General features: G+C 55.8%; 1 protein-coding gene and 1 long non-coding RNA gene across 8 annotated transcripts in view; one reads left to right on the top strand and one right to left on the bottom strand.

Annotated features, from left to right (window-relative positions):
• Positions 1 to 294: 294 nt before the first annotated feature.
• Positions 295 to 10,805, top strand: LOC115601857. The gene is made up of 4 exons (XR_003989533.1): positions 295 to 360; positions 1,077 to 1,201; positions 1,514 to 1,616; positions 10,790 to 10,805. It is a non-coding gene; the product is annotated as an uncharacterized LOC115601857 (long non-coding RNA).
• A 2,195-nt stretch (positions 10,806 to 13,000) lies between these two features.
• GTF2I (general transcription factor IIi) overlaps positions 13,001 to 14,875 on the bottom strand; it is a 74,269-nt gene continuing 72,394 nt past the window's right edge. For all 7 annotated transcript variants that reach the window (XM_030472310.1, XM_030472313.1, XM_030472308.1 and 4 more), the window contains one exon: positions 13,001 to 14,100. The gene's annotated coding sequence lies outside the window, so the exon portion shown is untranslated. The remainder of the gene's footprint in view (positions 14,101 to 14,875) is intronic.

Here is a 14,875-nt window from a genome sequence, read left to right as displayed (position 1 = left end):
CAGCGCCTCCCACCCGGGATCCCCGGCTGCTGCCCTCAGGTAGGGGATGGGAGCAGCTCCTCTGCCTGGAGCCATGAGCCTGGAGCCGTGTGGCCTGGAGCCACGAGCAGCCACAGGCTGCTGCTGTGACTCAAGGCTCTTGCCCTGAGCTCAGCTGTTTGGCAAAGACGGCAAAGAAACACAGCAGGGACGCTTGTGGGAGTCCTTGGAGTGTTGGGTCTCGTCCTGCTCCCGGGGTAGGGGGCCAAGCCTGGGGCTGACCCTAACTGGCTCTCTCCCACTTGCGCAGGGAACAGGAGGTGCTGCGACCAGGGAACTCCACGCCAGGAACAGTGAACAAGGCTGTGCAGACCAAGGAAAGTGAGTGTAGATGGGGCCCAGCTCTGTGCTGGGCTTGGTGCGGGCCAGCAGCAGGACAGGAGGTAGCTCAGGTCTGCAGGTGGGATCAGCTTGAGGTGTCCCCTGGAAACTAGGAACGTGCTGGTCCTGAGGCAGTGGCGTTTGTGCTGGCCTCAGTGACTGCCCTAAAGGGATTTCCTGGTGCTAATTGAGGGGCGCTGACAGATGCCTGGGAGCTGGTCTGCAAGGGGGAACACCAGCCTCCATGCCAGCATGGGTCCAGGTGTATAGCCCTAGAGCAAGATCTGCTGCAGTACAAGTAGCACCCTGCTCAACTTCCAGGCTGAGCTCATTCCAGTGCTTCCTCAGCTAAAAGAGAGAGGAAATCCCATGTGCCCATCGCAGAGAGGGTCCCGTGGCACAGTGCTAGATGTGGCCCACGTGTGGCAGTTTGTGTGGTTTGTGGTTCGGGTGGGCAGCATGCAAGGACAGTCTGTGGAGGTGGGAAGGGGCCGCTGGCCCGTGGAGCCCCAGCAGGCTCTTGTGACAGCTTCCCCACGGATCCCTTGTGGCCAGCTGCTGCCCCAGGGCATCGCAGCCTTGTCCGTGGCTTAAGGCCGTGTCCCTGGCTCTGCCCTCCAAGATGGTCATCCAGAGAGGAGTGAGAAGGGACAAGCCCCTTGGTACAGGACAAACGCCTCTGCTGGGAGCTGCTCCTGACTTGTCTCCTCCTGTAGCTGTCGAGAGGCCTGAGGAGAAGCTGCAGGAGTCCCCGAGCCCACCGCCATCGCCAGGAAATGGAAGGCCACGGAAGAGGAGCATCTGCCTGCTGGTGCCTTGCGAGACCCACCCACTGGTGCAGGTACGTCGCTGTCTCGCAGCCTCTTTTGGCCTCCTGTGGGCATAGAATGTGCTCAGTGCAATTCCTGCAGGGCTGGGGGCAGGCTGACCTGCCTGCCTTGGGGCAGGAGGTCTCGTCCTTGGCTGAGTGGGAAGTGACGCTCTCTCCTGCCCCAGTGTGTGCTGGGCTGTGCGTGACCGTGCTGCCCGCTGCTGAGGCAGCTACCGGCCCTAGCTGGTAGCTGTGGCAGAACCACGGGCTTCACGGGTCTGGCGTCAGCCAGCTTTGCCAGCTTTCCTGAGAAGGAACTAAGCTACTGCTCTCTATTTGCAGCCCCCTGCACCTGACCTGGGCTACCCCATCACAGAGGAGATCATCGAGGAGGAGAGGGAGGCAGCGCGGCAGTGACTACACCGGCTCTTGGGGCATAAGGCTGGTAAGGGCAGACTGGGAACGCGAAGGGCACGGCAAGGAGCAGAAAGCCAGGGCCCGGGCTGGCAGGGCAGTGGGGTGTCTGCGTAGCGCAGGCTGAGGAAGCTCCTGGGCCAGTGTTGCCTGCTCCTCGGGTCTGAAGCTCTTCGAGACTTTTGAAGACTCGGGTGGGAGACCTCGTGCCCCGGAGTCCTGGGGGTGATGGCCGAGGTTCCCCAGGGCCGGAGCTGTGAGCTGTTCATGCTGGGAGGCTCTGCTCAGGGGTAGTCCTATACAGCAAGTTGAGGGTCCTGATTTCTTGCTGCCTCCCAGCAGATGAAGTCCCCAGCACCAGTGAGGAAGATGTGTCCCTGGGCACAGCCATCGCCCAGGGCTCCTCTGGCACCAGCTACAGACAGGAGACCACATCATTGGATGTTTCTGGGCTGGCCGCTTCCACCACCACTGGCCATACTCACAGCACCCAGCCCAGAAGCAGGAGCGCGCCTGTGTTGGGAGGTGAGTCGGGGCGCACAGAGCTTCTCCAGGGGTGAAGGGCAGGGCTGGATTGAGGCAGCAGCTTTCCTGCCAGACCTGGCTGAGCTGCCCAGGCTTGGGCTGTGCAGAGCCTTGCCATGAGGAGGGAAGGTGCTCCCATCAATTGCTGCCTCAGTCCCCAGCCCTGGGGGCTGAAGGGGAACCTGAAATGCCGCTCTTTGTCCCCTCTGGATGCACTGGATGCATCGGCTCCTGCAGGTACTGCCAGCTCCCTAAAGCCAGGCTTTTCCTCCTTTGCTGACCCCTGCTCACAGACTTGTGTTGCTTTGCAGGAACTCCTGTACCCTTCTGTGGCCAGCGCCCCTCAGGCCTTGGAAGAGTCGTCGCTTCTTCTGGTAGAGAGGGAGTTGGTGCTTCAGCCTTGAGGAGCTGACGGGTCGTGTTGTCCCCTTGGGCTGGGGGATGGTGGAAGGGCCAGGCTGTGCTGTAGGAGCCAGCTCGGGTGGTACCTGCTGGGAGCTGGGGATGTGAAACCTTCCATTCCCCCCGGGATAGGGATTGTGGTAGCCCCTGTGCCAGCTCGGAGCGTGGCTGCAGACACCTGATCAACCTTTGTGCTTCCAGGTTCGTCCACTCCCGCCTCGTCCACCCAGCCAAGAACAAGGACCCAGGGAACCCGCAAGCGGCAAAAGGCACGCATCCAGCATTCCCGTAATAAGTAACAGCCAGTGCTGCTGGCCCCCCAGCTGCAGGGGCTCTGGTCCAGAGCAGCCCCGAGGCGGGACTGGAGTGATGGGGCCAGGCCCATCCCTGCTGCCGGCAAGAGACTGTGCTGGGTGGCAGCGCCCAGGGTGGGACGGGGTGAACCGAACTCTTGCTTCTGGAACAGTTGCACAGCCAAGGCTGGATGAACCTCTGTGTATCTCTGCAGCGTTTCCTGCCTGGCTTTATTTTGCCATGTTTCCTAAGCTGTAAACTTTTGCTCCAGCCCTGGCAGTCTCCCCTCCCTTCTTCTCTCTGCTGGTGTCCCCTCCCCATGTCGGGGTGCTCTGGAGCCACTAGCAGAGTCCAGAGCGGATGCGGGTCCTCCCCCTCCCCAAATCCAAATCATTTCTCATTTGTGGTTCATCCCTACCCGTTTGGGGTTTACCAGCTCCCAGGAGCTGCGGTGCTGTCTCCCCTGGTGCTGATCAGTGGGAGCGGGTCAGAGGCTGCTGGAGCCAGGGCTCACCCAAGAGCTGCTGCCCCCTGCCTGCGGGGTCCCCACCACCCTCAGGAGGGCTTCGCTGCTGGGTCTTTAACCCTCTGAGCTCTCTGTGTGTGTGTGTCGGGTGGAGTCTAAATTACGGAAAAAACCACAAATATTGCAATGCTCTTTAATGGAATCACACTTTACTTTTGTAGTTGAGCTGTTACAGCATCTCCTTCCTTCTAAAACGTGATGTACAGGGATGTGACTAAACCTGTTCTGTTTGGTTTTTTGTTCTTCCCCAAGGAGGAGGACTGCTCGGACGTCAAGTGGCCTTTCGGACCGCCAGCGGCCAAACGTTGACGCTTTTGATGTTTATTGAAGATTTTTATTGTTCTACGTTTGTTTTACACTTGTTCTAATATTCTTGTTATACTGTTGTTCTTTTGTTGTTATAGCTTAGTTCTTTTGTTGTTTTGTTGTTATAATGTTCTACTATTGTTGTTAAAACTTTGTTCTACTGTTGTTCTTTTATCGTTATACTGTAGATCTTTTGTTGTTTTACTGTTATAAGGTTATTAAACCTTTGTTCTAATTTTGTTTTTACTATCATTTTAGTATCATTTTAGCATTTAGTAACTGTCAAGATGGGATTCCCACCCCTCCAGCACATCCCCCCATCCCCTCTTTTTACGTCCCCCACTTAAAATAAACAGACTGTGTTCACATCTGCCTTCCCCATGTTTGATTCCTGGGCCAGGGCACTGGGTGCCGCTTTCCAGCACCCTCTGCTTGTGGCTGCTTGCTTCCCCTGTTCAAACACAGCTGTGTGGCTGAACAACAGTTAGTATTACTACTACTCTTTATTATTATTATTTCACTAGTTTTCCTCCACTTTGCCTCTGCTTCGAGCAGTGGCAATTTCGGGCCAAGACTGCACAAACGTGCTGGAAAGGACAGTGAAGAGACAGAAATCTGCTCTGGGTCATCCCTACAGTAAAACTAAAAGGATGGTACCTCCAGGGCTGTTTGGATTCTGCTCTATGTCCAAATAGCTGCTTCTTGCACAGAGCCACCAACTCTTTTGTCATGGAGGCTAATTTCATGATCACAATTGTACTATATGAAAACTGCTTCACAGACAGTGCCTTGCTGGAAACCACTTAGTTCACATGTTTCTTCCTGCTTCCCCATTCCTCATCTTGTGATGGGAGAAATGAAATGGAGCTTCTAGACCCAGCTGCTGGTGCTGTGTTAGTTCAACGAGACCAACCTGTAAGTGGGTACGAAGCACTGCTGTGTGTTTCCACCAACCGTCCCATGGTTACTAGGTGTCAAGAAGCTTAATTTCAAAACAAAAGTTCAAGGAGGAGCAATGACGCATCTGATAACCAAGCTGAGTTGATGGAGATCGGGAGCAGATTCATGTTTTGTCTTCTGAACGCAGGACCTAATTTTTGAGAGCTAGAGACATTCTGGTAGCTCTCGGATGGACACGCTGTGGTTTGTATTGAGTCCATGTTTCCCGTGGGGAGTCTCCAGCCCAGTCCACCAAGCCCAGGGGCAGGCAGCAGGGAGCCCTTGGGGATGCTCTGGAGGCACCTCTGAGATCAGAGGACAGTGAACAGCCGGGACCAGGTCTGCTGCTGCATCACCAAGTGCCCCCTCTGACTGCATCTGCTGCTCATGGTGCTGCAGCACCTGGTTTGTGGAGGGTCAGGGACAGACCTTTGGCAACGTTAACCAGAGGAGTCTTTATGCTCTCAAGCAGAGGTGGATGGTCTGAAGGAAGCACCTGTGGTGCTCCCCAAGCCCAGGGATGGCAGCAGCATCCTCTGTATGGCTGGGAGAGGGCAGACAGGGAAGCTGGGGGCAAGGTGCAGGCAGGATGGATGGGGCAGCCACAGGCTGCACGTGCCAGAGCTTCTGCCCTTGCATCGCTGTTTCCTTTCAGTCACCTGCAGCTCCCCCGGAATCTGCCCCCAAAAGGCTTCCTTGAGCAGGCCCCCAAGGACCCGAGCCAGCCCCAGTGCTACAGCCGTGCACACTGCATGGCAGCACTGGCCATAGAGAATGGGAAAACCATTAACGGTGGCGCTGACCGTTGCGCCCCCGCAGAGCCCCGCTGAAGACCATGCACCGCCAGGACCCGCTGCCGCCGCACCGGAGCCCTGGAATGGTTTTCCCGCCAGTACGCTGGGACACTCACATGCCCAGGGGCTCGCCATGGGCCCGCCTCCCAGCCCCACTCCACAGCCTGCAGCCCAGCACAGAGCTCTTTTCCTCTCCCCACTCTGCCGTGGCCAGTCTGCTGGGGGGATACAGCCAGGGGAAAGGGAAAGACAAAATCTCTTTGCTGTGCTGACACCTTTTCAGCTGGAGGCAACAGCACGTCTGGGAGGCCTGTGTTCCTACTCTGACGCGGGTCTCCTCAGCAGTTGCTGAGCTGGAATAAAACACTGCTCACATCCTGGGCTGGGCTTGCAGATGTAACAGCGGGACGTAGTCGTGGCTAATGGAGCTCTGCATCTGTGCAGGGAAAGATTTTCTGCAGGATGGATCAGTAGGGAAGGGTTTGCTCTGGCTGGGCCAGCAGCGTCCTCCCTCCCTGTCTCCTCGGCCATAAAGAGCCTGGAAGCAGCTTGCTCCCAGAGTGGATTCAGTTTGGGGTGATCAGACTTTGACCTCCATGGTTGTTCTGGAGGGGAGTTGAGCAGTGTTGAAGCAAGAGAGGCTCTGGGCTCGGTAGCCAACACCTGGGAGATGGGATTTACTCTGCAGTGAGCAGGAGAATGGAGGCTGTGCTTCCCTGAACCAAAGTAGTTACTACTGGTCTCTTTCTGCGTTCCAGAAGAGGACGTGTGTGAGGACATCCCCACAGCCCATCACAGAATCCTGCTATGAGGTGCCACTTTGGAAAGGAAGGTAATGTACAGCTCATCCAGCAAGTGCCCACTTGTCAATGCCAGCCGGGAAGAAAGCAGTCGCCTTCCCAGCAGTCCCAGTGCCCAAGTCCTGCTCTCCACCGAAGCCAGGGCACTCCAGGCCCCAAAGGCATGGCTGCTGGGTCACCCAGCATTAGGGAAGCCCTGTTGTTGTGTCCATCAGCATCCCTGCTGCCTTGTTCCACCATGGTCCTGGCAGCAGTGCTGACCTGCACCATCCCTGCCCTGCTCCCAGGCCGGCTTAGAGCTTGAAGGCCTCAGATTGCTGCAGCGGTGACATTGCCATGTGGCACTGGCATGTCCTGGCTCTGCTGGTTACCAAAATGCTGTAAAGAGACAGCCCCCGTTTTTTTCCATCTCCTCAAAAGCAATTCATGGGAGCTCCAGTAGGGCTGTAATGTAGCACCCGCCTGGGCGCGCAGGCCCTTGTTCTCCTCTCTGCTGGCTCAGAGAAGGACCTGAGCTTGTCCTGAGTAAAAGCAACAGAGCTGCTGCTCTGCTGACAGGCTGGGTCCAAGCCAGGCAGCGGCTCCCACCCGGGATCCCCGGCTGCTGCCCTGAGGCTGCCTGATCCTCGAAAAAATTTTTGAACCATAACATCAGCCGTTTCTGGGCTAGCTGCTTTTACCACCACGGGCGTTGCTCACACCACCCAGCCCAGAAGCAGGAGCGTGCCCGTGTTGCGACGTGAGTCAGGGCAGACGGGTCTTCTCCAAGGGTGAAGCGCAGGGCTAGACCTGGGCAGCAGCTTTCCTGGCGGATCTGGCTGAGCTGCCCGGTCTCAGCAGCCCTGAGGGGCTGGTGCTTGGGCTGTGCAGAGCCTTGTCGTGCGAACGGAATGTTCTTATGGCAAATATGAGTAGTTTGCATTGTCTTTGGTGTTCTTCAGGCCCGGATTCAGGAAGCATGTGGTCCTGCCCGCCCGCCAGGCGCTCTCCCGCACGGTTCCTGCCCCCACGGCGCCCTCCCCGACGGCTCCTGCCCCCCAACAGGCCGAGCCTGATAGCCCGCTTCCCATTCCCATGGCTCCAGGCTGGCCGGTGCCCGAACAGCAAAAGGGCCGGTAACGGCGGCCTGGCCACAGCCATCGGCCACAGTGAGAGCAGCCTGTCCCACACCAACTGCTTCGGGTGAGTGCGGGGGTAGGATGTGTGTGGGACAAGGACACTGGTGGCACAGGGACACATGTTGGGATGCAGGTGGCACAGAGACACGGGTGGAACAAGGACATGGGTGGCACAGCAATGGCGGTGCTGGGCCCGTAGAGCTGCCCTTGGCGCTGCCCTGCTTGGTGCTTCAGGGATCACTGCTGGGCGCAGGGGGGCCTGGTGTGCAATGCGGTCCCACCAGTGTGCACGGCTCCTGCCTCCATGTCGCTTGCATGGCACAGCGGCAGCTAAGGGCAGCCTGGCCACAGGCGCCATCCATACTCAGAGCACCTGTCCTGCCGCTGCTGCCTTGAGTGAGTGTGGGGAGAGGACGGGATCGGATCCTCCCGCAACCAATGGTGGTGCTGACCGTTGTGCCCCCGCAGAGCCCCGCCGCAGACCATGTGCTGCCAGGACCCGCTGCCGCCAGATCAGAGCCCTGGGACTGTTTTCCCACCGGTACGCTGGGACAGTCAGATGCCCAGGGGCTCAACATGGGCCCGCCTCCCAGCCCCGCTCCTCAGCCGAGAGCGGAGCTCTTCTCCCCTCCCCACTCTGCTGTGGCCAGTCTGCTGGGGGGATACAGCCAGAGGAAAGGGAAAGACAAAATCTCTTTGCTGTGCTGACACCTTTTCAGCTGGAGGCAGCAGCACGTGTGGGAGGCCTGTGTTCCCACTTTGACGTGCATCTCCTCAGCAGTTGCTGAGTTGGAATAAAACACTGCTCACATCCTGGGCTGGGATGCAGATGTGAGAGTGGGATGTAGTCGTGGCTAATGGAGCTCTGCATCTGTGCAGGGAAAGGTTTTCTGCAGGTGGATCAGTAGAGAAGGGTTTGCTCTGCCTGGGCCAGCAGCGTTCTCCCTCCCTGTCGCCTCGGCCAGTAAAGAGCCTGGAGGCCACTTGCTTCCAGAGTGGATTCAGTTTGAGGTGCTCAGACTTTGCCCTCCACAGACATTGTGGAGGGGAGTTGAGCAGTGGTGAAGCAAGAGAGGCTCTGGGCTCGGTAGCCAGCACCTGGGAGATGGGATTCACTCTGCAGTGAGCAGGGGAATGGAGGCTGTGCTCCCCTGAACCAAATTAGTTACTACTGGTGTCTTTCTGCCTTCCAGAAGAGGAGGAGTGTGAGGGCGTCGCCACGCTCCACCCCAGGATCCTGTTGCGACGTGCCGGAGTGGAAAGGAAGATAATGTACTGCTCATGCAGCGAGTGCCCGCTTGTCAATGCAAGCTGGAAAGAAAGCAGTCGCCTTCCCAGCAGTCCCAGTGCCCAAGTCCTGCTCTCCACCGGAGACGAGACAATCCAGGCCCGTGGACATGGCTGCCGGGTCAGCCAGCAGTGGGGAAGCCCTGTTGTTGTGTCCATCAGCATCCCTGCAGCCTTGTTCCAGCTGCCCTGCTGACAGGGGGGGTCCAAGCCAGGGCCATGCAAGGGGCAGCGGCTCCCACCTGGGATCCCTGGCTGCTGCCCTAAGGCTGCCCGAGGCAGGGCCCTGGGGAGGGGAGCGGAGCAGCTCCTCTGCCTGGAGCCACGGTCAGGCTGCTGCAGTGACTCAAGGCTGTTGCTCACCTGAGCTCAGCTGTTTAGCAAAGATGGCAAAGAAACACAGCAGGGATGCTTGTGGGAGTCCTTGGAGTGTTGGGTCTCGTCCTGCTCCCAGGGGAGGGGGCCAAGCCTGGGGCTGACCCTAACTGGCTCTCTCCCACTTGCGCAGGGAATGGGAAGTGCGGTGACCAGTGAATTGCACGCCAGGAACAGTGAACAAGGCTGTGCAGACCAAGGAAAGTGAGTGTAGATGGGGCCCAGCTCTGTGCCGGGCTTGGTGCGGGCCAGCAGCAGGACAGGAGGTAGCTCAGGTCTGCAGGTGGGATCAGCTTGAGGTGTCCCCTCGAAACTAGGAACGTGCTGGTCTTGAGGCAGTGGCATTTGTGCTGGCCTCAGTGACTGCCCTAAAGGGATTTCCTGGTGCTAATTGAGGAGCGCTGACAGATGCCTGGGAGCTGGTCTGCAAGGGGGAACACCAGCCTCCATGCCAGCATGGGTCCAGGTGTCAGCCCTAGAGCAAGATCTGCTGCGGTACAGGTAGCACCCTGCTCAACTTCCAGGCTGAGCTCATTCCAGTGCTTCCTCAGCTAAAAGAGAGAGGAAATCCCATGTGCCCATCGCAGAGAGGGTCCCGTGGCACAGTGCTAGATGTGGCCCACGTGTGGCAGTTTGTGTGGTTTGTGGTTTGGGTGGGCAGCATGCAAGGACAGTCTGTGGAGGTGGGAAGGGGCCGCTGGCCCGTTTAGCCCCAGCAGGCTCTTGTGACAGCTTCCCCACGGATCCCTTGTGGCCAGCTGCTGCCCCAGGGCATCGCAGCCTTGTCCTCGGCTTAAGGCGGTGTCTCTGGCACTGCCCTCCAAGATGGTCATCCAGAGAGGAGTGAGAAGGGGAAACCCCCTTGGTACAGGACGAATGCCTCTGCTGGGAGCTGCTGCTGACTTGTCTCCTCCCGTAGCTGTCGAGAGGCCTGAGGAGAAGCGGCGGCAGTCCCCGAGCCCATCACCGTCGCCGGGGAACGGAAGGCTGCGCAGGAGGAGCATCTGCCTGCTGATGCCTTGCGAGACCCACCCACTGGTGCAGGTACGTCGCTGTCTCGCAGCCTCTTTTGGCCTCCTGTGGGCATAGAATGTGCTCAGTGCAATTCCTGCAGGGCTGGGGGCAGGCTGACCTGCCTGCCTTGGGGCAGGGGGTCTCGTCCTTGGCTGAGTGGGAAGTGACGCTCTCTCCTGCCCCAATGTGTGCTGGGCTGTGCGTGACTGTGCTGCCCGCTGCTGGAGCAGCGACTGGCCCGGGCAAGGCTGCTGTGCCCTCAGCGCCAAGCTGGGGGCCAAAACAAATGGGGACCGGAGCTTCGCGGTGGCTGTGGCGGAACCACGGGCTTCATGAGTCTGGCGCCGACCTTCTTTATCTCCTTCAGAGCGGCTCTGCCAGCTTCCCTGAGAAGAAACTAAGCTACTGCTCTCTCTTGGCAGCCCCCTGACCTGGACCTGGGCGATAACATCATAGCCAGGATCCAGGAGGAGGAGAGGGAGGCAGCGTGGCAGCGCTCATGCTGGCCCTTGGGGCCCAAGGCTGGTAAGGGCAGACTGGGAACGCGAAGGGCACGGCAAGGAGGAGAAAGGCAGGGCCCAGGCTGGCAGGGCAGTGGGGTCTCTGTTTAGCGCAGCCTGAGGAAGCTGCTGGCAGCTTCTCGGGTCTGAAGCTCTTCGAGACTTGTGAAGGCTCGGGCGGGAGACCTCATGCTCCGCAGTGCCCAGGGTGATGGGGAGGTTCCCCAGGGCCGGAGCTGTGAGCTGTTCATGCTGGGAGGCTCTGCTAGGGGGTAGTCCCATACGGCAAGTTGCGGGTCCTGATTTCTTGCTCCCTCCCAGCAGATGCGGTCCCCAGCACCAGTGGGGAAGGTATGTCCCTGGGCACAGTCATCGCCCGGGGCTCCTCAGGCACCAACTGCACACGGGCAGCGTTTGCAGCCACAACATCAGTCGATTCTGGGCTGGCCGCTTTTACCACCACCGGCCTTACTCACACCAGCCAGCCCAGAAGCAGGAGCGTGCCCGTGCTGGGAGGTGAGTCAGGGCAGATGGGCCTTCTGCGGGGGTGAAGAGCAGGGCTAGATCTAGGCAGCAGCTTTCCTGCCGGACCTGGCTGAGCTTCCCAGGCTCAGCAGCCCTGAGGGGCTGGTGCTCGGGCTGTGCAGAGCCTTGCCGTGCGAAGGGAAGGTGCTTCCGTCACTCTCTGCCCCAGTCCCCAGCCCTGGGGGGTGGAGGGGAATCTGAAATGCCGCTCCTTGTCCCCTCTGGATGCAACGGATGCGTCGGTTCCTGTGCGTGCTGCCAGCTCCCTAAAGCCAGGCTCTTCCTCCTTTGCTGACCCCGGCTCACAGTGGTGTGTTGCTTTCCAGGAACTCCTGCGCCCTTCTGTGGCCAGCGCCCCTCAGGCCTTGGAGGAGATGGCGCTTCCTCTGGTAGAGAGGGAGTTTATGCTTCAGCCTGGAGGAGCTGATGGGACGTGCTGGGGGATGGCAGAAGGGCCAGGCTGTGCTGTAGGAGCCGGCTCGGGTGGTAGCTGCTGGGTTCTGGGGATGCAAAGCCTTCCATTCCCCCCGGGATAGGGATTGTGGTAGCCCCTGTGCCAGCTCGGACTGTGGCTGCAGACACCTGATCAACCTTTGTGCTTCCAGGTTCGTCCACCCCCACCTCTTCCACCCGGGCAGGATCCAGGATCCAGGGAACTCGCAAGCGGCTAAAGGCACGGATCCATCATTCTCGTAATAAGTAATGGCCAGTTCTGCTGGCCACCCACCCGCGCGGGTCTGGTCCAGAGCAGCTCCGAGGCGGGACCAGAGTGATGGGGCAAGGCCCATCTCTGCTGACGGCAAGAAACCGTGCTGGGTGGCAGCGCCCAAGGTGGGACGGGGTGAACCGAACTCTTCCTCCTGGAACAGTTCCACAGCCAAGGCTGGATGAACCTCTTGTATCTCTGCAGCATTTCCTTCCTGGCTTTATTTTGCCACGTTTCCTAAGCTGTAAACTTTTGCTCCAGCGCTGGCAGTCTCCCCTCCCTTCTTCTCTCTGCCGCTGCCCCTTCCCCATGTTGGGGTGCTCTGGAGCCACTGGGGGAGTCCAGAGCAGATGGAGGTCCTCTCCACAAATCGTTTCTCATTTGTGGCTCATCCCCACCCGTTTGGGGTTTACCAGCTCCCAGGAGCTGCGGTGCTGTCTCCCATGGTGCCGTTCAGTGGGAGCAGGGCAGAGGCTGCTGGAGCCAGGGCTCACCCGAGAGCTGCTCCCCCCCCGCCTGTGGGGTCCCCACCACTCCCAGGGGGGCTTTGCTGCCGGGTCTTTCACTCTGTGAGCTGTGTGAGTGTGGGTGTCGGGTGGAGTCTAAATTAGAGAAATACCCACAAATATTGAAATGTTCTTTAATGAAATAACACTTTATTTTCATATTTAAGCTGTTAGAGCATCTCCTGCCTTCTAAAATGTGATGTTCTTGGATGTGACTACACCTGTTATGTTTGGTTTTTTGTTCTTCTCCAAGGAGGAGGATCGCAGAGATGCCAAGTGGCCATTTCAGCCGCCAGCGGCGAAACGGCGACGCTGCTGATATTTATTCAAGATTTTATTGTTCTATTGTTGTTCTAGTTTTGTTCTTGTATCGTTGTTCTATTGTAGTTTTATTGTTTTTTTTTTTGTTTTTTAGTTGTTCTACTGTTGTTCTACTATTCTTGTTATACCATTGTTCTACCACAGTAGTTATGCTGTTGTTCTACTGTTGTTTTTACTATCTTTTTACTATCATTTTACTGTAAATATACAATTTCACACTCCACCCCCAACCCTCCCCCCTGCTTTTTATGTCCCCCATTTAAAATAAACAAACTGTGTACCCAACTCATTTTAAGGCTTCAAAATTTTCCTTGCAGATAGAACAACCTCACCTACCCAGAGGTGGATTTCTGTTTAAAGGCATGACTGGAACATCATTCGTTGGCATGAATAACTGCCACAGCATGTTCTGCTTGCCTGCAGAATAACTGCTAGAGTTTGTTGTAAAATTGTAAATGTATTCTGCATGGACAGTCATGAAAACCATCAGAAAGGTCTTTATTTCTTAGTCAGGGCATAAGATTTACCATTTGTGCGTAATGCAGTCATCCCAAACTCATGCCAATTAAAAAAAAAAACAAACCCCACAACAAAAAATCTTTACAATAATCTGCATCTTCTCCATAGAGATTATAATACAGTCAGAACTTTACATCTCTTACGGTTTGTGAAACTTAAATGCGTACATGAGTCTCTTACATGATACGGGGTGTCACCAGGACTACAAGGGACTTCTCCTTTGACATAGTGGGACTTACGGAAGTTTGGAGCACACGTTTCTGTAACTCGTTCTAGAGAACAGAAGGGCATCCCCAGAGCCTTCAGGAGAAACGCTCTCACACGCGTCCACATGGGCTTTTCCTGCATTAGGGCTGCGAGACCAGACCCATCATATATAAACCATGTGATATTCTGAGAAAACATGCACTTACTACTTTGAGTTAATGGAACAAACTCTAACAGGGTTTAATTTAAATGGGTTCCGAATCCACACACCGAAATACTGACCATTTCACAGTCCACCTCATTAATGCATACTAAAGGTCAAGTGAACCAGTCGATCTTTTATTTATGAAAAACATATGAATTGTAATAGGTATCATAGGAAAAAATAGTTCAAATATACAGATACTATTGTCCAATCAGCCATTAAAGCAGTCAGAACCAAAAATTAATGTTTGTTGGTATTTTTTTTTTCCCCAAAGTAAAACTGAAACCGAACTACTTGCAGGAATTTTTCTTCATGACAAAAGCCAAGATGCATTAGGTGAGGTGAAATTCAGCTTTACTGGGAAACGCAAACAGCCTCTGTTAAGTCCCTGTTGATTTTAATCCCTGTCATCTCCCCAGCATTGCTGCATCAAATTTAGTCCTTATAATATATTCCAAAATAAAACCAGCCCTTCCAAATCTACAGTCATTCTTTCCTTTAAGTGAATTCACAGAACTGCTGAAAAAGTAGACATTTCTATCTAAAAGTACAAAAAGGGGTTGTATAGAAGGTACTTCTCTTATACAGTTATATTACACAGCTCCAGACAGTCCCAGCAGGCTCTTCTCAGAACTGGATCTTCTGACTAGATAAGAGAAATTACAAAAGTCAGTTAATTTAATGCAGCTCTGGATCTTATGACAAATATGAGTAGTTTGCATTGTCTTTGGAGTTCTTTAGGCATAGATTTGGGAAGTGTGCAGAAGGTGAATATGGCTCTCAACAAACGTGAGATTAAATGTGTGCTTGAGTGGTCTCTGTAAGAATTTAGATGAAATATTTGCTTTAAGTTCAGTGGATGGCCTAAAGCATCCAAAAATCCAAAGCACTGCAGCACCAAACTGGGCAGCCATTGCTCAAACAAAATTTCCATGACCTTTAATGGCCAAGCGAGATGGGCTTTTATACCTCCACTGGGTGAAGTGCTTCCCACGCCAAATCAGAAGTTTTTCTTTAATATATTTTCTCCTGTCCTGTTCAATTTTGTGAAGAATATTTCCAAAGCAGAATTCACCACTTCATTAGGAATTCCGCTGCTTTATGTACAGTCCTCAGGGCACAGACAGTTGGTGCTGCTGTTTCAGCCTCTGCCAGTTCCTGCCAAACCATATCTGGATTTGTCCCTTCAGCCCCTCATCCTGTCTCCTGCATGGACAAAGGGCCATGGCCAAGAGTGTGCTCGTCTTCCAAACTTGCATGGTGCCAGGAGTCGAACCTGCAGGCTCCAGCTCCCCCAGCCACTGCCTCATGTGAGGGGCCAACCCCATTATTTCTGCTGGTCTGAACAGCTGAGATTGATAAACGTCCAGAGCCTGGTTTTGTGGGTGGCCTGTCTGAGCCCTCAGAACTGTTACCGTTCC

The sequence above is a fragment of the Strigops habroptila genome (assembly GCF_004027225.2).
Source record: "Strigops habroptila isolate Jane chromosome 13 unlocalized genomic scaffold, bStrHab1.2.pri S16, whole genome shotgun sequence".
Taxonomy (NCBI): Eukaryota; Metazoa; Chordata; class Aves; order Psittaciformes; family Psittacidae; genus Strigops; species Strigops habroptila.
Note: the sequence above shows the minus strand (reverse complement) of the source record. Positions and strands in the feature narration are given on the sequence as shown.